This window comes from Molothrus ater, chromosome 13 (assembly GCF_012460135.2).
Source record: "Molothrus ater isolate BHLD 08-10-18 breed brown headed cowbird chromosome 13, BPBGC_Mater_1.1, whole genome shotgun sequence".
Lineage (NCBI taxonomy): Eukaryota > Metazoa > Chordata > Aves > Passeriformes > Icteridae > Molothrus > Molothrus ater.
In genome coordinates this window covers 16,523,934-16,547,424 of record NC_050490.2, presented here as the reverse complement: position 1 = coordinate 16,547,424, position 23,491 = coordinate 16,523,934, and positions in this window count along the sequence as shown.

Sequence of the window (23,491 nt, the reverse complement as noted above, 5' to 3'; positions counted from 1 at the left end):
GGATTATTTTTGTCTTTGTTGGAGGAAGGAGGAGATGTGCATGTCAGGAGGCCCTGGGAAGAGGCAGTTCCCAGGTGTGATGAGGTGGGGCTCTGGCAGGATGTTTGCCAAGGGGAAGAGAGAGAGGGCTCCTGGTTTTTATTTGTGCAGGTGCAGTTTTTCCAGAGATATGGGTCTCCTTGCAAAGAGAAAGGGGGCTGAAACTCAATAGGAATTTCCATTTCCTTCACTCCTGAGCTTGTCCCATTCAAGCTGCAGGAGTTTAGCAGCTCCTCTGCTGCACTCACTGGCTACAGTAATGCAAAGAGATTGCCCAGGTGTATCCAAACCCAAACTTTGATATGGCATCTTTGATACTGGGATCATTATTCACTTACACAGAGTGTAGGCAAAGCTGAGGAGCAGTTCAAATCCAGGGCAAAATTCCTGTCATGCAGGTGGGTGCTGAAAAACAGGACTGGCTTGTGTGTCAGCTGCCTTCAGTAACAGAAAGCCTGGGATGAAAGTGTTTCACAGGCTTCCCTGTCTCACTGAAGGCTTGACTGAGAACATAAAGCTCTATGTGCAGACAGAAGTTGTTTAACATCACATTTAAATACAGTTGAAATAGTAACTTTCTCTGTAATTTTTCCAGCTGTTTATGTGTAAGTCATGTCTGGAGAGCACTTTCTGTGCTCTCAAAGTCAGGAGTTAAGTTATATTGCTGAAATAACTTTACATGAGGAAGTATTTTCATTTACATCATAAGGGCTAAATATTTTCTGTCTGATAACCACTAGAACATGAAAGTGTGGCATGTTTATGCAAAGTCTGGTTTGGCTCTGATTTGCTATCATTCTTGAATATTTGATGGTGTGAGTGGTGTTTTAGCTCAGAAACCTGAGCAACTACTCTGTGAGTGCTGTTCATCAATAACAGCTGATTGCATTAATAACAAGATCAAGCATCACAAGACTTACCCAAATTCTCCTCCTCCCTGCAGTCATCTCTCCCTTATGGTGGCTGTCCCTAACTCCAGGGACAGGATCCTTTCCATCTGGGATGGGATTCCTCCTCTGGTGGACTTCCACAGCTTCAACAAGCCCTGAAGAATCCTGCTCTAGTCTTCTGAGAGAAAAAGGCACTTCTAAGGTGTTATTAATCTCCTCCAAAAATAGCCATTTAAAAGATAGAGATGAATTGCAGTCTAGGAGTGCTTATTTTGGTCCTGCTGACTCCCTTAGATGTAGCATTCACAACATCTAAATACAGATGTGATGAATTTGATCCTTGGTGTCTCCCTGTTAGATCTGATGTAAGGACTGGAGCAGCTGATGGAAATCCTCTCATGGAGGTGTAGTGAGACACTGCATTGATCTTCCTCCCCATCCCTTACTGTGCATTTTAATTTGAGCCAATGCTGCCTCCCCTTTCAAGAGGTGGAGGGAAAACACAGTCAATTACACCATGAAAGCCATGGAGCTCCTTCAGTGATCCACACTGACTGGGAAGTTCCATTTGAAACCATCCACCCATTCCATTAAAAAAATACCAGGGAGCGTGCATCCCTATGAAATAATGATGGGCAGAATAAACTGTCTGAGGGTATCTTGCCTACTCCACACCATTTAATCAGGAGGCAGTGAGTGGAACTGGCCTAACATTTACAAAGGGAGAACTGACACAATGCATATTTGAACACCATGAGAAATAGCATCACCGGGGACAGAGAGTAAGTTTAGTTAATAATGAATGGCACATCCTATAAAATACCATTACACAGTGTTCAAGGCCCAAGAATGATGACATAATTATTAGGAGACTGGGAGATTAAGATATAATTTAAAAAAACATGACAGGGGAGGGTGTAATTGGGGAGACAAAATACACAGGAAGTTTGTAATTTACATGTCAAAATACCTTTTTCATGTTTTGATTGGATTGGACGCCGCCTTTCCACTTCATTTATCTTGGCTTCAATTAGAGGCAGGAGAAATGACATCTCATGTTCATATTCTTGACACACACTGCTCATAGACACTTTCTAATTCTAACAGACAGTGAGGGGAAAAGGGAAACTCGATTCTGCCTCTGTCATGGACTTCTTAGTTAACCCCTAATTTGTTTCCAAATGAGGCTGTCACTGTGGTTCAAATGAATATGCACTTAGGCGTTGGGGTGTGTGTTTGGGTGTTTGCTCATAGGCTGGGCTTTGCACGTGGCATGGCTGGGTGGACCCAAAAGCTGCTTTTCTGGGGGAAAAGAAAAAAAACAGAAACTAAGAACATTTATCCCCCAAAGAAGAGCTTTCCTGTGTGAACGGTGCAAACTGTTTTTATCAGAACAGCCATATTCACCGTGTGCTTGTAATCATACAGAGCCATCTCCAAAGCAGAGGATGTGAGTTGTGATTTTCCCCTTTGGCAGAATTTTTGCTCTTTTTTATTTTCTGTCTGTCTCTTTTATCTGGTGTCGCCATGTGTTTCCCAGTTGGCTCTGAAGTCTGCTTCCATTTTTTACAGGAGCTGTGCTCTGTTTTACACCCATTCCCACCCAGACACATACACTAGAAATGTCAAAGGTGTGTTTGAGATAAAGCCATATGTTTCATCAGTGCTGAAGTATCTGCTCACCTGAAGGCATGTACTGAAGTCTTTCCTCTCTTGGCAGCTGTCATTACCCTTTTAATTCTTGTGCTTCATCTCAAAATCAGAGTTTTAGGTTTTTCCAAAGGCCGTTGATTTTGGTTTCTTTTCTTTGCACAATCTGAGGTGTGGAAAGAGAACAAGAGTTTTCCCCTCTATATGACTTCTGACATCTAAAACTGGGGGCCTTTAAAGCATCTTGAAATGTCCAGCTGCAGTCAGAGGTACTCAAAGCCATCAGTCACAGTCATGGGAAAAAAAGTTTCAGGCTTATCAGTAACTCTATTAATTTGATTTCCTTAAACAAAATTGCTCCTGGAAATGCTAATCAGGAAATATCAGAGAAAGAGTCCTTGAGAGAGCTCCTCTTGAGGGACCTTGACTCACCAGACAGAGAGAGATCTCAGAGCAGCTGCATGAGGTCTCTGTACATCCGTGTGTGTCCTGAACTCCATCAGAAACCCCAGGAGTGACATGAACCTGGAGGAAGTGGGCAGTGCTGCTCTTGTTAATGCTATCATGGTTTTGGTATTTAAGCCACCTGCAGCCATGCTGGGATCATTCACCATCAGGCTTCCTCCAGTTCTGGCAGGAGCTCACTACTCCTGTCAAATATACTCAGGTCTGGCTTCAACTGCAAGGTAAAAAAAACCCAACCAAGTAAAAAAGGCTTTGAGATAAAGAACTGGCTTAGGAAACACAGGTTGGGTCAGAGCAATCACTCATCCAGCTTGGGTGTCTTAAACTGCCCCCAAAAGTTGTTGTCCAGAAGGAGTGTGTGACTCCAGCCACCTTCTGCAGCCTTTTCCCTTTGCATGCCTCCAGCATCTGTAATCATTGGATTAAGGATGTTAGAGGGTACATTCCTGCCTCTGCCTCTGCTGGACCTGTTGTCCATGGGTGTCTCTAATCCCTTTAAACACTGCAGATCCCTCTGCCTCCACAGCCTCCTGTGGCAGCAATTCCGCAAGTTCACTGCCAGTGTTGCTTCACACACTTTTGCAAACTGTTTTTGAGCAGAGTGGCCCAAGGTGCATTGCACACTCTACTGAGAGGCTGCACTGAAGGTCTTTGGAGTAAAATACTGCCTGGCTTTTGAATTTATTGTAGTTTGAGTCAGAGAAATATCCCATCCTCTGCAATCTCCAGGGTAACACCACCTGATTCCCTCAGTGTGTGTTTGTAAGATAAACCATGCAGGTAGGCTCTAGGAGCTGTGTGTAAAGTTACTAAGGTACATATTTGATACTTGAGGAATTGTCTGACTTTTTCTGGAAGAACTGATTAGCATTGATTCTGCTATCCCAGTTCCCTAACAAGCAAAGTAAGTAAATAGGAAATACTGATACTAAACCCACCCTGGAACAGCTTTGGCTGTCAGGCAGAATGTTGCTGTGGTACAGGGATGTGTTCTACAGTCTAACAGACAATTTGATAGGTTGTGGGTTTTACATGGACAGGTTTCAGATCATTCATGAACACATGAGTGGGTAAAACCCAAGTACAGCTGCAGAAATAACTCATGGAGTAGCCAAGGCACCAAATCCATTTTCAACTCACATTAGCTAAGCTGACTGAACTCTGAACAACTTCACTCAGTCCTCTTAGTAAAACCAAGGTTCTGGGTTTATGGAATAGAATATTTTTAGCTGTGTCATGGGTTCAATCTCTGTCCAGTTTACAGTGTGCTCATCTGAAGGTCTCTGGGCAGTAAAAAGACTTTCAGTATCTCTGCAGGTGCACAGGTGTTACATGTTGGCAACTCCTGTGCTCATATGCAATACCTGGAATCACCAAAGCTAAAAATTGCTCCTTCATGAGTTATTTACATGCACCCATCCCATTTCTGCTTAACTGACATGCACAGCAACCCCTTTCAATGTGACTATTTCTGTGATTGATTTTGATTTTTCCGGAGTCTCTGATGGAGAGTTTGAGAGATCACTATGGCCTTGTGTTGACTATTCTAATAAGAATTACACAAAAGAAGAGAGAGCTGGCAATAGAGTATCCTTGGGGGATGCAGAGTTTACTAGGAAGAGGCTTCTGGCAGCAAAAATGATATTTGCCACAGTGTTGTGTGACCCACTTTGAGCAGGGATGGATTGATCATCTGGAAAAAGCCCTGGAATAGCTGAAAGAGGGAATGTGCAATAGAAATCTGTATGTCTTTATTTCAGTATTCATCATGACAAGGGCAAAATGGAAAATGCAGGCCAAGAGCCTGAACTGAAGGCTGTGGTACCCCAAAGACTCAGGCTAGAACACACTGTATACATCATTAAGCCACTGGCAAAAACACACTGAAGCCCTGTCCAAGTTTCAATTCTTACACTTCAAATAGTCTCAGCTCTCACCAGACAAATTAATATTTAATGCACAAGTGCACGCTGCAATATTCCCAACTGTGCAATCTAATATTAACAGCTATTTCATAAACCAACAAGGCCCATTCAATTGGTGACCATTTAAACTATAACACACCATTAAACTGTAAAAGCAGCCATGGAAACATGATTGAGATACATGTTTGTCAGTCCAGTGCTAAAAATGGGATTGCAGCAATGTCAGTGCAAAAAGTCAGTGAGTAGCTCCATCGAGAATAAAGAGAGTCAGGAAACAAACTCCTCCTTGGAGCTGCAGTTGGTTATTAGGGCAAAGTACATCCTGTCCACAAGAATATATAGATTTTGATAACCTTAAATGAATCCATGAGGATATGTGGCTTTTCTAGCTTCCCTTTCCTTCCCTATGGATGTGTCTGCAGAGTTCCCCTGTTCCTGTGCTAATCCTGAAGGGCTACAGGAGCCATGGGTATTTATTCCGCAAGGCAGTGAAGTGGGAAGGCAACTTCACCCCTGTCTTTAGGAATCCAGTGATGCTCTGCTTTATCTTGATTCTTTTCATGCTCCCATTCTGAAAAATATACTGGTAAATTGGAGAGGAGGCAGGAAAGAGGTGCTGGGGAAAATGCTTTGCCATGAGATACTCCCAATCTTTTTAACTCATCAGAAAGAAGATTGAGAGATGACTTGTCTTCAGTGTTAAGTGCCTCCACAGCAGGAAAACACTACTTGTAAGAGGTTCTTTAATCTATCTGTGAAGTTATAACAAGAACCAGTGTTTGGATGCTGAAGTGAAATGACTCAGGCATGTGTTTATCTCAACAAGGGTAAATAAGCAGTGACAAGTTAATGGTAATAGTGATGTTTTTCCTCTTGTCTCCATATCAAGACAAAAAGCTTTTCTGAAAAACACACTTATTCTTTGGCGTTTTCCTCTTAGGGATGGGAGAGAAGGGCCCTGTGCATTATACAAACCTAAGCAGTCATTCTCCTTTCTTGTCTTTTGTAGTCCAGGCTTTCAAGCGAGTTAAACCTGAGTTCACAAAAGAATGTGGAATTTGATGTTGAAAGTACTGAAACAAATTTGAAGACTTTAGCCTAAGCAATTAAAGTCCTTTAAAAATATCATTAAACAAACAGTGTCATATGAAGTGCCTTTGGGTGGCTGAGTTTTAATTTTAGAAATGAAGGGAAAATGGTCTGTACGTAGGTAGGATAGCAGGGTGAAACCATGAAGACAAATGTGATGTTGAAGGTGTGTGTGATGCCAAAGATGCAGAAGAGGAGAGATCTGGAGGGCACAGCCATGAAAACAAGGGAGGTCTGTTCCAGCATCATCACACCTTGGGGCCTTGTTAAAATGGAATAAATGAGTGCTGGGAAACCAGGACATTGCAGTCATCCTACTTCTGCATTGTCAACGTTTTCTGTCTTTATCAGCTTCTAAACATTCTTTAACTGCATAAACCACCTTTGTGGTGCTCTCAGATCTGTGAAGGCTCATTGTGCACAGTGCAGGTATTTAATTGCATGGGCAGTTGTTACATCTTGGCAAACCCCACTTTTGGTGCTCTGGCGTTTTCGATTTCCCCATTCTGCTCAGACTGAAAGCAAGACCTTGGGGGTCTGTGTGTGCAAGCACTTGTGATGGAGAGCCATGTACCCTCCATCTCATAGCCAAGGGGAAAAAAGGTGGTCTGAGCTGCACTTCAGCATTTCTTTACCATGTGTTGTTTTGCCTGACACTGAATTTTAGCATTTTAATATAGCTGCCTTTTGTTTGTATTCTTTGTTGTTCCCCAAATCCACTCCTCTTCACAAATAAAACAAACAAGTTTCTTGTGAGGTAGTAGACTAATTACAAAGGCCCTAAAGCATTTCCTTAAATATCCTCCTTCATTTAAATATGTATTTTAAAGACTACAGGGGCTAAGACTGTGGTTTACTACTTGAATTTTTGAACCTGGTGTTTTTGGAGGGAGGAGCAACCTGTTGATAGATGACTTGCAAGTGACATGTTCTAGTCAAATGTTGACCCAGGCCAGAAGTGACCAAAACCTGATGAGGTTTGATGTCTAATCTGAAATGACCTGTTTGTCTCATTGGAAGAGTGAGAAGTTACTCAGATCAGAAAATCCAGCCCTGCAGATGGTACCAGCTGTCAGTCTGTGTTGGCAATCACATTAGAGACGGCAAGAACCTGAGCAAAGCTTCTCAGGAGGGGATTGCAGCTACTTGCCTGCTTGTCTGGTGAAGCTGGTAAAAAAGGTAAATCAGTTTTGGGGGGGAGAAAAAAAAGTTCAAGAATGCTCAAAAGTTATTCACTGCATACTTAAAAAAACTCAACCAAACAAAGAAATGTTGAATATAAAAGATTATTTTTTCTGGCCTGATTTTCAGTTCTTGTTTTTTCTTCCAGTTCACTGGGTCCTCATTTTGTTTTCACTTTTTTTTTCTGCTCTGTTTTGACTCTGAACTAAGGAAGGAGAGGGTTAAAGAAGGAAAATTATTTCTGTGGAACAAGGCTCTGTGTATTGTAACTACTTAGTGCAGCTACAATAGGACAGGGCAATGGTGGAGAGTTTTGTAAACTTTCCTCATGCTCTGAATGAATCTGTTCCCTTCTGGAAAATCCTCCTTAGAGGGGTCCCATTGCCAGCTTTGTCACCTTTTGTGGAGAGCCCTGAACTGCCTTGGTGCACCTTGACAGAAGCCACAGGGACAGCTGAGGGTCAGCTCATAGAAATCAACTCCTTTGGCCTGAGATCTGAAACAGTTGAGGAGACTCTGGGTGGACTCTGGGAGTGTTGAAAATGCAGTGATCAGATTCCTCTCCATTCAGTCAAAGCAAATTGGAGTGATTCAGCAGAGGGAAAAACATATGGACCAGTCCTTGCTAAGATGAAGGAATGTTATTTCACTACATGAGGGAGCTGAGATGATGGTGATATCACCAGCTGGAAACAGCCCAGGTTTTCATATCACTATGACAAGTAGGAAGAGAGATGCCTCAGGTAAAGCAAACAGTGAGTCAGATGTCTCTTCAAATCAGAGAAGGCAGCTCAGGGGATCTTTTGTTAGAGGCATCATCAGTGTGCAGAGATGGGAGCAGCTCTGGGCTGCCAGACCTGTCTGAGCTTCCAGGCTGGATCAGGGGGCCAAGAGGAGCCACACATCACTCCTTGGGTTTCTGTCCCTGCCTGCACTTTGCTTTCCACTGAACAGAAGAAATGTGGGTACATGAGTATTAGAAGCTGTAACACATCCTGCCAGGAGCCCTCAGTGGCTGAGCTGCAGGGTGCTCACTGCTTGCTTGGGAGATCACCAGAAGCCTTTGATCTCTCCCTGTTTTGCAGGTGGATGATCACAGGCAGTTCACTGCATCTCCCCTTGTTGTAATTTCCACACCTGTAAAGAGCAGGCAAGAATTTTCCCTCCTTTTAGAAAATACTTGATAATCTCCTTCCAAAAAGTGTGAAGTAATGAGTAGAATATTAGTAATATCATGGTTATCCTACAAAGAGTTACACAAAAGTGTTTTCTGATTCTTGTTGGCATTGCCTGGGTTAATTGTGAGCTGTCAGTCTGTTCCTTGGGAGGTGGTCTTTTGCAGACTTCATAATATTGCTGCAGGGAAAGTATTGTGTTTTTGTATGGGATTATTATTGGCTTGGAAAAAAACAACACGAAATGATTTCTCTGGGTTTTCTAGCAGGAATCCCAGTTATTCTCTTCTGCTGCATTACACAATTATGCAACATGTGATGCTACCCAGTGATGGGAGGCAGTAGCCTTATAAATAAATGCAAATGATAAAGACAGGAGATGTTCTGCAGCCCCAAAGCTGTGCCTGTAGAGGCATTGGTATTAGCAGGAGTTGCTGGCTTTATTTTCACCTATACAGGAGTGACACTGAATTTTTTAAAGTATCTAAGAGAAAAGGGGAATGATTTTCAGGGAATTTTTTACTTTTAATAGTCATACTTGGAAATTTGGCTTTGAGTTTCAAACCTGTGGTTTTGGGGGGCTGTATTTTTTATGGGCTAAGGAGAATATTCCCTTTCTTTGGCAGCTGAAGCTTTTCCCTGTTCCTTGGCTATGTCACTGAGCCGAGCCAGACCTCGGTGTGCAGTCAATTATACACTCATGCTGCTTTCAGATTCACTTACCCAGCAATGATGACTGTGAGCAAAATCCATCAGAGAGTTATTATCTCCAAAGCAAAAGCCTCAAATGTTCAGGCATCTAATCTGCCCCTGAAAATCAGTACCTGTTCTCGAAAACACAAGACCTCGAATGACTTATTATTTTGGATGCCTGAAGGCTGGAAACACTTTTGAAATCTTGTCTGTAGCTTAACAACTCAGGGTTGTCTTGGGTCTGTTGGCCAGAATTAGGCAGTGCAAGAGGCACAATGTATTACCTGTGGTACAGGAGGTCACCTGGATCATGTTATAATTACATGAACCTCTTCATTGTGTGCCCTGAAACCCATGGTAATGCTAGATAATGGTCTAGGCAGCATGCTAATTGGCTGGATAAAATGAGTGTTTTAAGCAGTGAGTCTCCAGCTATTCCCAGTATTTATGACATGCACACAATTAGCAAATGTGCTTCTTCATCCTGCTGGTGATTCTAGGCACAGTTTTAAATCTGGTCTTGTATTTCTTCTTGTGCTTTCACATCTTGGGGCATCCAGGCTTAGGTTGCTTCTCTGTGGCTATTTTCCCTTCTTGCCTCCATCATTTACTTGTTCCTAGCACAGTTTAAAAGCAGTTAGACCTAGTCATGGTGGTCCAATGGGCAGCACTAAATAGACAGTGTGGCTGCTCCTGTAGCACCATGGGGAAACATTTGGTGTTCCAAGGTAACTTCTGTCTCAGGTTACTCGGAGAAAGTGGAAAAAAATATAAAGGTCCTGATGAACTAATCAGTTTTTCTTTGGTCCTCATGCAATATTTTTTAATCACAGGTGATAAGCTTAGAGATGTTTCCCTGCCATAGTCCCCAAGGCTCTTGGCAGTTGTTGGGTCATGGAGTTCAGCTGCCATACCAGAAACTTGTCTGAAAGTTGGAGCTATTCATCCAGGCTTCACTTATTGCCAGTGGAGAGGGACAGGGCTGTCTGGAGGCAAGTTTGGTTTTTTGGGATGAATCACCATGGACAGGCTGTTAGCTGAGCTAAAGTGAGAGGAATCCCAACTATTGTGGAGAAAAGTCAGGAGGGTATGTTCTCTTGCCTCCCCACTCTGCAGGCCAGAATACATCTCCCAGCACCTTTTAACAAAATACTGGGCAACAAGGGGTGTCTCTCCTGTGTGGCAGGAAAGATTCCTGGAGGGGCCAAGCTGTCCTGTATTCCTGCAAAGTCAGGGAGTTTTGAAAAGTACATTTTCAGGCAGAGTAAGGAGTGGATTGTGCCCATATTTTATAAGAATCCATACACTCTCAGCAGTACTTGCCAGATTACCCTGAGAAATGAACCTTTCTTGACCCCCCCCCCTCAAATAATCCAATTTCTCTTGATGCAATTTCCAAGGAGAAGACTCAGTGGTTTGACTGAGTTTCTTCAGATGGCCACTTTTCAGAATATCTGCTGCTTTGTTACGTTTTATTAAAAGATTAGGAAAAAGTTGGTCCAGAAATATGGCTTTCCTTCTCATCATCATCTTGTGGTATAATCTTTTAAGTACAGACCATCTTAACCTGAGAATATTAGAGAAGATCCCACAAATTATGACGATCTACTGCACAGATAAATTAGGGGTTTTTTTTGTTTGGTTTTTTTTTTCAAGTGACAGAGCAATTAATATCCTAATGAAATGAATGCTCAATTATTTATCATCCTTCTTAAAAGGGGATTGGCCTTTTGGGACACCTTCCTGCAGCCATTGTGGTGGAGGAGAATTCCACACCTCCTGCACCATCTCTGCACCAGTGCAAATGACTCTGCAGGTCCAGCATTCCAGCAAAGCCAAAACAAGCTGAGCTGAGTCTGTGCCACTTCAGCTCAGGGTTTCTTGCTGCTGGGCTGCCCATGCTGACGTGCCTGACCCCTTCCAGGCACCAATGCCCTCTGGAGCACTCCTTGGAGCGTGGCAGGGGGAGCAGTGAGCAGGGCTCTGACCATCCTCCCGCGCAGGACTCCACGGCACCTACAGGGACGCGGTGACAATCCTGTTAGAAATCAGGAGAGATGGCACAAAACAGGGACATCTGGCAGGTTCAGCAGAATGGATCAACTGCAGATTCCCCTGTTGGTGAACTTGGCCAGCAAGCCATTTCAGCAGATGTTTGTCCTTAGGCATTGAATGCTTTCTGGATGCTTCTTCCCCTCTGCCTCTCAGGAGCAAATGCCAGCACAATGGAAATTCACATAAGCTCACTGACCAGCATTAGGAACTGTTGACCTGCTGATGAGCTTCTGTATGTAACCTGGGTTCCTTGAAAGAACAGAAGCTAATGCCTCCTCTGGGGAGTTATAATGAAGAAATGCAGAGTATGAGGAGCATTTGGGTAGTGTTTGTCAGCAGTGGTTAGGTACAGTTCATCTTCCCCGACGCCTGTGATTTGAATGCTGTATTGACTCTGCTCCATATACTTTCAAGCAGGTATATTAAAAATGCAAGAGGAACTGCATTTTAAAGGGGGGGTTGAGAAAAGAAAGAAAATAATTATTGTTACACATTGGAGCATATTAATGAATACATTAATAATTGATCCACTGTTATGTTTTCCCCTAATAGTCATCAAAATCTGTATAAACCTGCACTACAATACATAACATCTCATTACAACGTTTGCTCAAAAAATCAATGCATATCTAAATTATTTGTGTCAAAACTCATTTATTTCCACAATAACATGGACTGTCAAACCTTGACATCCTGTTAATAACATCCAGTGCATTTGCATATTATTCAAATATTTCCTTTTATGAAATGGGGGACTTTTACTTACACCGTCCCACTTGCAGTGCTTGGTGTATTTGCACATTAGCTCAATTCACACAGTTATAGAAGGGTTACCTGTGGCAACTAATTATACTGCACTTTATGCATATTAATGAGCCTGGTGAGCAGCCGTCCTCTGTTCTATGCTGAGATGAGGGGGGAAAAAAATAACAGTGTGAGTGGGAGACCTATTACAGGCAAAATGCAGGCGAGTGGAAGACAGATATTTTATAATGTTTTCTCTTTGATGCCCACAGCCTTTTAGAGCAGGCTAACCTGAGTGGGAAAAATACCTCACAGCAGTCCCAGCAGCTTTGAGGTCAGATGTGAAAAATATTACTTTTTAAAAATTATTATTTCTTTCCTGATTTTGGTTTTTTTTTTTTTTTTTAATTTTTTCTTTTACTTTTCTTCTCTCCCTCTCTTCTCCCCTCTGCTGCTGCCTTCAGTTTCTGGACTGTGTCTCTGCAAGGTGCTGAGTGCTGCTCTCACCCAGCACCTCACCCCATCAGCCTTTTGAGGGGTAGCCTAAAGCCACCACCTGCCCTCTGATGAAACCATCCTGAAAAATGCCTTTTCACCTGCACAGATGAGAGGGACACGTTTTGTTCTGAAGGAGTGGGGACCCAGCTGGAGGCTGCTCCAGCCATTCCTGTGACCAGGTGTCACAAGGACAATGGCAAGGGTTGGCAGCCCCACTGCAGTGCAGGGAAGGGGCCACATCCTGTGCATGCAAATGCACAGAGAGAGAGATAAAGCTGTGCCCCTGCTGTGAAAATGGGCAATCTGTCAGCCCAGGGCTCTGCAGAGGGCAAAAACCACCACGGGGTGTGTCCAGTGCTCCTCAGCCAAAGGCTGGGCTGTGCTGGTGTATTCCTTGAGATCATCTCCACCTCCCTGAAAAAAAAAAGAGAAAAGCTCTGGCATTGTCACAATGGAAGACAGAAAGGGAAGATTTGATTTTATGCAGCAGCAGATGTCTCCTAAGCAGTAATCACAGTGTCAGATAGAAGAACTAATCATATTTCAGTAGCTTGTTCAGATCTCTGATTAAAATTCAGTGATACCATTCCTGGATCCTAAAATGCAACAGTCATCAGAAACAAAAGAGAATGTATCATAATTAATGCAATTAAAAGAGCCCTTTCCTTTCTCTCTTTTTTTTTTTTTTCCTCAGTAAACTGTGCTGACCTTACCAGAGATTAAAACCCCTCTCCTAGGACTGAAACCTGACTCAGTGTGGAACCCTAACCCCTTACAGCCATCTCCAGCCTGGGAGTCCATGGGATCTTGTGCACTTGGGAAAATAAATCCTCTTGTTTGCTGGTGCCTTTCAGAGAGGGGAGAAGGCAGATGGAGCTGTGATCCAGCCTCCCTGGTTCTCTGCTGCAGACACTGCTGTCAGGGATGTGGTTATTTACAGGACTGGCACTTAGCACCCCAAGCTGCCCTTGCTAGGATGAGCCAAATCTCCAGATAATGAATTTTTTCTCAGTCGGGCCCTGGGCCTCCTGCCATGCAAATCAGCCAGAATTTGCTGAGTAATCCTGTTGTGAGCCACAGCAGGGCTCATGGTTTGGGTGTTAATGGAGTGCTGGGGGCTCCATGGATGGTGCTGGGCATCCCTGGGGCAGCTCCCTGGTCATCAGCTGGCCTGGGCAGGATTTGAACCAAGACACAAAGGGTGAGGAGTGACATCAGACAGTGATATTTTATGTAGATTGTCATTTCAGGTCTGATAATTAGAGAGTTTTGACAGGGAAAATATTTCCAGTGAGGATTTATTTGGCTTTGGATATGAACTATTTTTGAGGAAAACCAGAATGAAAATTATTTAAATGATACACATAAAAATAAATATAAAATAAATAAACATTTTATCACAGCTGAATGTAGGATAATATTTTTTTGTGGAAAAACAGCTTTATCAATTTTGAAACCTAGGACTTGGGGACAGGGTCCAGCAACAAACAGGATTTTTGATCCTCCTTTCCCTGTTTACACCAGCTGGAATGACAATGCCCACTTCATTTAAAGCAGGACTATAAAAATTCCTTTTTACTTTACGATGGCACTCGAGGACTTCTGTGGACTCTATATGGTTTAATTTAGCATCTTGGGTAGGTGGAAAGCTCCATTTGCTTGTTGTTATGAGAGCTTTGCTCTAGTGGTCTCCAGAGTAATTATTTTGTGCTGTATCCCACACCAGCTCAGAGAAAAGGAGTATGAGTGAAAGGCTATTTAAGAGGTACAAGCATTTATTTTATTCCAGAGCTTCTGAACTCCGAATTGCTACTATTAGGTGTTAAAAGAAAATACTCTGGTACTTCACTGGAAAAGCTGACAACCTGCTGTCTTATTAACATAACTCTAACATGTCTGAGAGATCCAGTGCAGCAGATTGATTATGTTCATGTCTCAGCCTCAGCACTGATGATGATATGCTGGTAAATATATCAATGCATCAGCAGCTTCCAGCCCAGAGTCTTGCTGTGACATTTTCTGAATGAGGCATGAGAATGAGAAGGGTTTGTGCCTCTCCTCAAGCAGCAAAGTCGAGCAGGCTGCAGTGTTTGGCAGAAGAGCACCTGGCATGATGATTAACTGTGGGGTCTCAGAAGTGTCTGTGTTGTAGGGGTGTCACTCAGACAAAGAACACAATAGGTTCATCTGCAGATCCCCAGAATTAGAAAATGTCAATTTATGAGGACTGTGCTCTTCCTGAAGGAGCAGTGAGTGAATAGTGCCTAAGCCTGGCTTCACTGGTTCTGCTCTGTTCCTGGTGGAGAGGAAAGTGGGTAATTATTGCCATGGTGAGGAGCATGGCTACCATCAAAAATACCTGTTTGATTCTTTTATAGACTTCCTACGTGACCAGACAAGTCATGTAGGTTTTCTTATTTGAACCAAGGTGTAAAATGAGAATAACAGTGTTTGCTTTCTACTGTTCTTTATCTACCCATGTTGTGTCTAGCACGAGGGAGCTCTGAGCACAGCTGACCTCTGCAAGTGCTGAAATAGTGGACTGGGACTGGTACAAAAATGGCAGCACTTTGGGGCATCCTGCACAGGTTATTGCCAAAAAGATACCTCAGGGATGAACATTTCAGTTGGCCAAGACTTTATAGAATCACAGAATGGTTTGGGTAAGAAGGGACTGCAGGGATCACCTAGTTCACCTCCCCACCATGGGCATGATGCCACCCACTAGATCAGGGTGTTCAGAGCCTTGAACACTTCCAGGGGTTGGCCTTGAATACTTCCAGGGGTTGGGCATCAATTCCATGGAAATGACAGAGGACTTGGCTCTGAACTGGCAGGTCTGAAGTCCCAAGGACTCTGTAACCAGGCACAGGGCAGGAAGTGGCAGGCAGTGGCCTGGAGAGCCCTAGAGCAGGGATCCCGTTTCGTTTTTGTTTGTGACAGTTGAAATATTCCACTAAGGCCATCAGTTCTCTGGACACCCTGTGCTCAGGAAATGAATCATTGCTCTTCATACAGGTTAATCTAAGGCACCTAAATAAATGCCAAATTTGTAAGGCCAGTTTCTTTAGCATCATGATATAACTGAAGCAGAAAACCCCCCCACTGCACCAGGTTGTTCTTGTTTGTCTTCAGGAACAGCATTTCCCTCCACTGGCTGTCAGAGCACTGGGGGAGACCAGGCTTTTACCTCTGCATCAGAGTTAGCAGATGTGAACTCCTCAGAGATTTTGGGATGATGGGCAGCTGTGGTTGACCCCATAGCAAATTCTTGGGGCAGGTTCACCCCAGGAGGCAGGGAGTGAAGTAACCAGGCATCCTCACCACTGTAGGGAGGCAGAGCTCATATGAGATTTAAACATTATCTTGGCTTTCTTTTTAAACAGCAGCTAGTATCTCTCTATGTCAATAGAGAGAGTGGGAAAGGAAGTGAACTCCCTGAGAAATGAGGTAATCCAGACAGGAAATTGAAGACAGAATGGAGAGTGGGATCATCCAGGAGTCCTCGTGTGGTCTGCTCTGGTAACAGCTCACGTGTCCTTGCAGGAGCTCCCTCTGTGCTTAGGCCTGAGCTGCCAAGGACATGTTGGGGCTGCAGATTTGATGACATCCTTGGCTTCTTGGGGAGCCAAGGGCTCCTGCAAACAGCACCACGGCACCTCTGGCACTTCTGGGATTTTATTGCCCTCGGTAGCAATTCTTCCCTAATGTCAAACTGAGCTGCTGTATCTTACAGGAAAGGACCTAAACAATGATGTATTCAGGCTGATGGGACTGGATTAACCCATTAATAAATAGGAGGTGAAGAGAGCAATCTTGTTGAACGTAATGTATGCTAATGATGTGACCTGGCTAATGGAGCCCTTTTCTATATTCTGTCATTGCGCACATCAATTATGCAGCCTCAATTATCATCCTGTTTTTGTATCATGTGGTTGAGAAATGAGACTTAATAGAGATGTTTCACCCAGTAAAATGCCTGATTAGGTTATGAAAGCAGAAACTCAAGGAAGAGAAGGAAAAAAAAAACCCTTTGTTACATTATATCCTGATTTAATTAGCCAAAAGATATTATTCTTTGTAAGGGCTTTGAAGTTGTAGAAATATTGCTGCAGGCTCAGCAGCAGGGATGACTAACTGCCTAATACCTACAGCAAATACCCTGACATAGCACTTGCAGACAGACAGATCTTTGCTAAATGCTGCAAATCAGGCCAAGATCTCCATGTGGCTGAGATTCCCAATGAATGGGAAGACAGGGAGTTCTGAGAGTCAGAGCTCCAGTTAGATTTGAGAGGGGAATGACAGCAAGCTCATGCTTCTGGGTGACATCCTGGTGCATGTGGTGCATTTCAGGGTGTGTATGGCAGTTCTTATATAAATGTTCCCTTCTCTTTGCTTGGTGGTCCTGTCCCTTGCTCTTTTTCTTTGTTTTTTAAGTTTCTGTAAGTTTTATTGTTTGGAGGCTTCTGTGTTCATACTGCAAGCCTGGTAGTGGGGATTCATCAAGTTCATTGAAATCTGTTGGGTCCCTCCTTGTTGCCTCAGGATGGTTTCAGGCATTTCTTGTGTTTCAAAGGATAGTCAGCCCTGCAGGACAGGAGAGGGCCTTGGAGACAACCCAGTGTATGCTGAGAAGTTACCAGAGGGGAAAAAAGGAAACCCTGGCTCTTTTTTGCAGTAGTTGAATCCATGCAGGAAGTTGTGACCCTTGGCTTGTGCTGGCAAGACAAAACCTGTAGCTTTTGACAAGGTAGGGAAAAACATAGTGGAGAAGGACCTAAACAGAGGGACGAAGGTGACTGAGTTAAATGATCTCTGGAGTCCTTAAGGCAGATCCAGGCTTCATTGCCTTCAGCAGTGTGGTGACTTTGCATCAGGGAGAGATCTGTACCTTTCAGACCCATCTGAAGACACCTCTCAGTTTTCATCCCTGATGACAGGAGCACCATTATAAACTCCATGTTTCATTTTATTTGAGACATAACCAGCCAGCTAGATCCCTAATAAAAATCCCAGGTCTGATTCACACAGGTTCTGACTGAAGTGCAGTGGCACAGAAAGCTGGTGCAGAGCAGGGGTGAATCAGGTCCTTGGCATGTGTGAGCTTTTAGCTCTTTCTTTCCCTCAGGGTCTCGCCTGCCGTGGCAAGGAATGATGTCACACTCATGCAGAACATGATTGGAGTGACAAAACGCCCAGGGTGCAACATTTACTCATCTGTTCTTGGCCAGTCCACCTTCTAGTGTCAGTAAATAATTTGGGAGACCTGGGGGAAAGGAACACCTGGGCCCCACTCCCAGCTGTAGCTGTGCCTCCACTTTTGGGAGTGTGGCTGGAGCAGTGTGCTCATGGCCTGACTCCAAAGCTGGAGCTGCTCTTCTTGGCTGTGATACTGCTTCTAAAATTGGTTGGTATTGACCTCAGCTTTGAAGGGCTGCCTCTGCAGAAGCCAAATAAAATAGTGGCAATCCTGTGACTTGCAAACTTGGAGCAGCATCTTCTCACAGGCTGTGCTGTGTCACAGGTGCTGGCAGCTATGGAACTCAGCATTAAATTTCCTTTTATCTTATGCTTTGTGGATGGTTTGGCCATGCTTCTGATGCCCTGCTCATCCCCAGTGCTGTGTATCTAATGTGGTCTAATGCGCACAAGAGGCAGCCCCAGGAGCAGGAGTCGAGTACATTATGTGGTTGAAATTTGTCAGGTCACTTGCTGTCTGTCTAAGGAATGGTGTTTAAAGATTAGGGATTATGGAAAAATGGATTTAATTGATTTTTTTTAATGTACCTTTGAACATGTCCAGCACTGGTGAGCTAACTTTGTGCAGAATTGAGATGGATAAACCTAAAGTGGCTATAATAATTTCAAATTTAAAAACAAAATAAAAAAAAAATCAAGGTTTTTGCATTAAGGAAGTTCTTGTTAGGAGAAGTGAGATGGATGAATTTTTTTCTCCTACAGATTTTTGAGTAATGACATTTAAATAGTAGAAATTGGTTGGTTTTAATTTCCATATCCCCCTTCTTGCCCCCATACACTCCTCACAAGCTTTATGCAAACTTCAGTTTGAATCTGAGCGCCTCTGTGGACAGGAATGACATTGTGCTTTTGAAGTGGGTGCTTCATTATTGCTTTGTGTACTTTCCTCTTAACTTCTATGCAGTATCCAGCTTATCCTTGCTTGATCCTTGGTGCATCTCAAATGCAACACAAACTGCTTGGCTGCATGTGTTTCCTGACCTCCTTTTTGTTTCTGTACAGTGTCCATGTGATCTATCACAGCTTTGAAAATTCAACTGCAGGGCAGAGATTTCTTTGCCAGAATTGATCCTTCTCTTTTCCTCAGAAACCATCAGCTAAAGGGATACTTGTGACAAATAAGCATGAGGAAGATCACCACATTAGAAATCTCTTGCTTTGTGCTGTGCAAGCTCTGTGTAATTTGGATGAGTCCTCAGTTACTTGTCTTTCACCTTTGGGGTAATTATTTGCTTGTGAGTGACGAAGATTCTTGATCCCATTTTGACCTGCAGAACTTGTGATAAGGAAAGATTTGCCTTCAGGCTTTGGTCCACAAAAGCCTGGTATTCCTTTTTTTCCCCCATCACATTATATTTCTTGCAGAAGCTGTGTGAGATGAGAAGCTCATTATAGCTTTAGGGTCATCACTGAATGACTTTATCCAGTGCCTTTTCAGCACTTCCACAATGGGATTTATATCATCCCCATTGTAATAATCTTGTATACATTGTTTTAATTTCTATATCCTTTTCATCTAGCTGCTGAGGGAAGAGAGTTTTACAACTCTTAATGTACTCAGCCTTGAAGCTTCGTAGTTAGAGAAAACTTCATTATGCCTAGGGCAGGGGTGGGACAATTGAGGAGCAGAGAAAGGAAAGTGTTTGCTAATTCTCACTCTGTGAGTGACTCAGTGATGAATAAAATCAGGGGTAATATGGCTTCAAGCAGTTCTTTGTGAAATGTTCTGCTGTGTGATGATACTGTTTTTGTTTCACTAAGAATTGTTCTGTGCCTCTTGGCTGGAAGAGGTTGGGTTTTGCTAAACTTGAACAATTGGGATTTTTCTGATAAAAATGGAAATATACAAAATATTTAGAAGGAAACCAAAATGTTGGGATTCTTAATGAAGAATCAGAAGAGCCGCAATCCTGGCACAGTGTTCTCCCATTCCCTTCCCTGTGGGGACCTGCTGCAATAATACACTGCAGCGAGAAGTGCCTCCCAGTTGTGGGGTGATCATTAAAGCTGAGTGTTCACCCTGCAGCTTCACTGACAGGCAGAGCCCAAACAAAACTGCCCCCAGTGCCACCATCAGTGCCTTGCCACTGCACTGGCTCTGTCAGGAGGGGACTGAATTTAAAATTCAGCCCATGCACTTCCCATTCCAGAGAGTTTTGTGGGCTGCACAAGAAGGGTTATTGATAGTTTATCCAAATGTTTTTTGACAGACCCTTTCACACATCCCTCCTAGGTGGCACAGCACGCAGGGCTGCCTTTCATCACTGCTGGCTGGATGTCACCCAAGGCGGCTGTTCTGCCCTTGTTCATCACAAAATGATCCATAAAGCAAATTGGGATATCTAAATGCATCAGGCTGTTCACAGATCCCACAGCAATTATTCTGGAGTGTTGCATGTAGAAATGTTTGCCAGAGGTGGAAAGAGAATTGTACAAAATCTGCTCTCTGCAAGGAGTGCCTGTCTCAGTCTGCTCTCACTTGCTCAAGGAGAAGGATGCTCTTGGCAAGCCATCCAGCACTAAGCAGAAGACATATTTGGAGCTGAAATACTGAGTGCAGCCCATCATGGATGGTCCAGATTGGACTAAAGGACAAAATGATCTCTTTCAGCCTTGCTGTTTGCACATTCACCAGCCTTTGGCAGCCAACACAAGGGCTGCTGGGCTGGAGCCCCTTTGGCCACTGGTTATCATTCAGTGGTGGGGATGTGCTGAGCCCCCTGTCACTGACTGATGATTTAGGGCTTGGATATTGAGCTGACATCTTCTTTTTCCTTCTTACACTGTGGAATTATCCCAATGAGCAGCCAGCTTTCTGCAGACCACAGCCAAGAATACTTGTCCCTCATGAGATCTACAGGTTGCAGTCTGGGAGCTGGGGATTAGGACTCAGAATGCCAACCCAGATGGATATATGTGCATTCAGTGTGTGCTCAGACATGTGTACAGTGCATGTCTCCATGGGGATGTATGTTTCTGTGCATATATTGCACGTTGAGATGGTTATTTGGTACGTGGCTCCTGAGTAATGTGGGTGATGATGATGATCTCTGTGTCTTTGCCTGCACATGTGGGCACAGTGAGTGCTCTCTCTTTGTGCCTGTCTCTGTGAAATTTGGAGCTCTGCTTTCCAGTGCAACATTACCAGATCATTCCTTTGCTGAACTGGTTGATCTGATTAGAGGTGGCTTAAAAAAGGAAAGTGAAGTGAACAGGTGGCAGACATAAATACACAGCTGTGCATTATTGCTGATTTTATTGCTACTTTATAACGCTGTCCACCATTATTTTACAACAATTTTCTCTATTGGTGACATTGCTGTAAATCTCACTGTAAAATGGTCCTAAATGTGAAATGAATTGTATTAAGCAAGATGGAGAAACTTAGAGAATCACTCTTTTGTGATGAAAAGAGAGACAGGGACAGAGATGCTGCTGGGGGAACAGCAGAAAGCCACAAGGAAAGAATTAGGGGAGCAAAAGGCTTGTTACATAAGGAGGTTAAATCTCTGTGTGGTGCTGTAAGAGCATTGTGGATAAAGCAATGGCTCATCAGACCCACTAGATGGAGATGGAAAGAAGCATTTTCTGCACTATGATATTCCTGCAGCTGCCTGCTCGTGCTTTGCTGGCATATTCAATGGCTTTCACTTACAGTATCTTAAGCCTGTCCTTAAAGCAATTACAGGATTTCTCTAGAGTCATATTTGGCATGTGCAGGCTATATCCAGGCTTTTAGCACTGGCTAATTTGCCTGGCCTAATTTTGTATATGTTCCCATTTATATTCATGGTCAGTATCTATTGTAGTTACAGGCTTTTTCATATAAAAGGCAGCTCATTCTTTTCTTAATTTTATTGAGAATTAATACAGCTTCTTGTATGTCAGCAGGATGAGGCTAGAGAATTGGAAATATTTTTCCTTCTGAAAATCAATATCTCATCGGCTCTATCAGTCTTTAACTCTGCTTTTAATACCTACAAAGACTTTTGGGGTTGAGTCCTCTGCCTTTGACTGTGTGAAATATAGAATTCCTTCTCCTTTGAGAAGTCCAGCACCAATCCTTGCCCCTAAGTCCAATGGAAACCTTACAAATGTCCTGCCATGAAAAATGTCAGAGTCTTGGAAATGTTTTTCTTGGCAATACATTTACCTGCTTCTTCTGAAAGGTCATGTTTATCACAAAGTGAAGCCAAAAGTTTAGAAACATCTCAAACCCAAAAATGTTCTGATTGAGGGAAAAACAACCAGAACTTCTGGAACAAAACATCTCTGAGATAAAAGGCCATGGGATGCCCAGGGATGGTGTGTACCACATGGTCACACCTGGAGGCTCTCAGCTCCTATGTGCTCCTGCTTTTTCAGCCTTCCCACGGGGGTCCTGAGAGAACAGGAGAACAGGATTCCCATACAGAAGTGCTGTTGAAATCCATCCCATTTGGGGCTGGGTGTCCCAGGGCTGGATGTGCTCCACACCTGCACCTCCCAGCCCTGTGCAGGGCAGAACCAAAGACACTTGCTAAGCTGTTTATTTAGTGTTGCTGTCTCTGTTCATTCTTCAAAGGAAGTGAGATCAGGACCCTCCTCAGCAGACCCTTCTCTCTCCACAGCCACCTCCATGAGTCACTTCTGAGCCTGTCAAATGTCAGCAGTGTCAATGGCAGTTGTGATATTTGGGGCTGCTCCTGCAGAGGAGCTTTCCCATGTACAGGCTTTGGCTCCCATACAAGAATGGCAAGATTTTTTAGGAGGTGATGATGCACAGGATGCCAGAGTAAATGCTCTAATGGTCTGCTCTTGGCTTCAATGCTTCAACTCCACAAGGGAGAGAAGCAGTACAAGTGTCACTCTTCTAGCAGGGACTTTTGTCACTCTTGGGTGGGCGTTTTGTCCTGCCCATGATCAGGAAACATCCATTAGAAGAAAATGGGTTTTAATTAGGTGGAGTTGCCTGTAGGTTTGAATGGATGCTGAGCTGTGGGGAAGGCAGGTACCACTGCTGAGTGACCAGCGCTTTGTCACAATGTCTCACTGCCTACAGCTCCAGGCAATTGCCCTGGTCACCTGTCCCTAAAACTGCCTGGGAGGCTCTCTGCAGTTAGCAACCTGTTTTAATCCCTAGAGAGATTATTTACTCTCATACTTCAGCTCTTGCAGCTGAGCCTGAGCCTGGCCCTCATTCCAGAGCTGCCCAAGGGCTCTGTGTAGCAGCTGCCTCGTTGGAGGTGAATTTTCAGCTGTGCCAGAAGAGACTTGCAAAGAAGTTTGTGCTGTACTTAGTCATGCTGCTTGGTTCCAGCAGTGTTATTTGTCCCACAAGACCACAAATGCAAGAATCACTTACAAATGTATAAAAGCCCCCAAACCACTAAGCACCAGGTAGAAACACTCTCTTACAAGCCACTGATTGCTCCAAGGGTCTCTCTGGTATTCAAACCCCACCATTTGTTGGCCTGTTGTAACCAAACTCACAAATGACATCTCTCAGGTGGCAAGGACAGTTTGTTTCCAAATCTAAGTGTTGTCACCAAGTGCATGTTAGAATAGTGGAAAATAGGTATTGGTTTAAAGGGGGATTACACTTTCCCACTCAGAAATATGTAGTGTTTTTCAAACTGATTGCAGCTCTGTTTCTTCCTCTGGAGAGGACAAGTGTGTTTTCTGGCTATAAGCTGAAGTGGAAGGAAATTGCAGTAACAGTTTTTTGATGGCATTTGAACAATATCTTTAGGAAGTCCCCAGACTGGTGGCAAGTATGTCCTTGCAAGGGATGGTCAGGGCTCACTAGCTCTGCAAAATCCTGCTTTGCCACTGGGAACCTCAG